Source organism: Dermacentor albipictus, unplaced genomic scaffold, assembly GCF_038994185.2.
Source record: "Dermacentor albipictus isolate Rhodes 1998 colony unplaced genomic scaffold, USDA_Dalb.pri_finalv2 scaffold_319, whole genome shotgun sequence".
NCBI classification, from domain to species: Eukaryota; Metazoa; Arthropoda; class Arachnida; order Ixodida; family Ixodidae; genus Dermacentor; species Dermacentor albipictus.
The window spans coordinates 12681-15000 of record NW_027225873.1 but is presented as its reverse complement, the minus strand read 5'-3'; the positions used below and the strand labels follow the sequence as shown (position 1 = coordinate 15000).

At 43.0% G+C, this 2320-nt stretch overlaps 1 pseudogene; it reads left to right on the top strand.

Annotated features, from left to right (window-relative positions):
* LOC139053889 (large subunit ribosomal RNA) overlaps positions 1-382 on the top strand; it is a 3230-nt pseudogene extending 2848 nt beyond the window's left edge.
* Positions 383-2320: the final 1938 nt, after the last annotated feature.

Sequence of the window (2320 nt, the reverse complement as noted above, 5' to 3'; positions counted from 1 at the left end):
CCTGATCTTTTGCTGAAAAGGGTGAGTAATTCCTCTTTTACAGCATTCTAAACTATTGAAATAGATTCGCGAAGGTTCCAGGATCACGTGCATACCAAAATTATAAAGATTGACACCATATTTTCTTAATTATTAGCAATTCTTAATTCCCACGTGTGGGGCCTTATACAAGCAATTCCCGATTGCAGGAATTCAGTGTTTTTAATCCGTTCCCATCTTGCCAAATACCAAACGTAGAGACGTAGAATTGCATCCACGAGTTCTTTGTAGCTTAGACTACATAAAGGTAACAGCAGTTTCGGTGAATATTTAACCAATTAGCATATTTTCTTGCTTAAACGTGGGCAAACAAACCGTTGGCTAATTCAAGTACCGTATTTTTGACAAAAGAATCCTTTCCCATCTGCCCTTATCAAGTGCAATAGAGGAAAAATACTTGTATGAACGTATTCAGCAGACTCCGAGGAACAATTCAAAACCATTAGTTTGCATGTATTCTGTGTAGAAGTGCTCGAATTTGCATGCGAAATTGAGTGTTTTTCACCCTTTGTCTATGGGGGCTGCCATGTTGGGAGTCACAGTCTACTGAGAGTGTGGACAAGTAGACCCTGAATGCCTATAGGATACGGACAACCCCGAGCCATGCGGTAGGCATTCACAGTTTGCAAAGGGGCAAAAGGCACCAGAGCAGGGACAACCAATATTCAAGAGACTTCTCCGTATATGGACAACTTTGAGCATTGCGGGGAAGCATCTCGGTTTTGCAAAGGGGCAATTGTGAACGTTCCTATGGGTTCATATGCATAAAGACAAAACACATGATGTAAGAACACGTGACCAAAAAGCTTTGCAGTGAAGCATCAGCATTTTTCAAAGGGGCAATAGGAAATAAAAGAACCATTCTTCAACAACAAAGAAGTTAAGTATTTCGCGACAGTGACTTAGTAAATCAGCCCCAAAATGAAGAAGATTGGGAAATCAACCAAAACAAAGACTTCGCAGTTGCCCAAGCCTCAAGGGAGGAACAATGGAGATGCTCAATTCTCCAACAACAAGGAAGATCCACGCAACTCGGGATCGTCGTCAAACACCAAGAAAACGCTGAACAAATCACAGTTCCTCAAAGATGCCAAACAGAAATCCTCTGAACCATTTCTACCCAGTACCAACGAACCACAAGATCCATGGAGTGAACATGTAGACTGGGATTCTACCGATGACCCCACCGAGGGCGAAGACGACCAACCAGTATATGCGGGGAAACACCATTACAAGAAAGAGAAGAAACTGGGCCCACTTCATTTGGACTCAGATGAAGAAACTTCCGACAGCACCGTAACGAATGAAGATGAACACGATGTTGCTGAAGCTCCGCAAAGCCCGACTAGACAAAGTAGTAGCACTCACGCAAACCGTGATGGCGATGAGGCTCCGACTAGGAAAACAAGTCAAGTAACAAATGACATTCATGTCAATGAGACAGCTTTTTACAAGGCTCTAATGAATGCACAAAGGGAAGGAGCGAAATCTGCAACATGTGCAGAACTAATGAAAGCGTTTCAAGAAGTGAAAACACTTCTTTTTGACTTTGCATTGCAAAAAGAGGCACTTACTGCGCAACTTCAACTACTGAAGGACACAACCCACCAGCATTCGGGCAAACCCACCTACTCACAGGTGGTAGGGAAACATCACCCTGCTGAAGGGACCCGAACGATTGACACCGAAAGAGAGTCGTCCATCTTGCTGTCAAGCACAGATGAAGCGCTAACTCCAAAACAAATAATGGAGACAGTGACAAAAAACATTGACCCAGCTACTTTCAAACTCACAAATGCCCAAATTAAAACGCAGGGCCCCCGGGTTCGAATTACTTCAACCAACAAAAAAGCAATGGAGGACATCCAAACAGAGATCAAACGTCTTCCCGAAGCCTCGAAGATCGAAATTCAAGTCGCTAGTCCCAAAAAACCTTCCTTCAAGATAGTAGGAATCGATCAGGGAATGGAAAAACAAGACATTCCACAAAAAATAATGGCTCAAAACCAACTTACAGGAAGTCCCTCCGACATCGAAGTGACAACTCAATATGTTAACAGGAAGAAAAACAACATCACAGTGATCAAGACGACTGCCAATATTTGGAAGCAACTAAGAAACAAAGATTCCCTGAACATTGGATGGCTTAAGGTAGCCCTATATGATAACAATCATCCAGTAATCTGTAGGTTTTGCGCAAGATTTGGACACCCTGAAAAATACTGCAGGAGCAGTGTCCGATGCTGCATCTATTGTGCAAGAAATCATCCCCCAGAGCAGT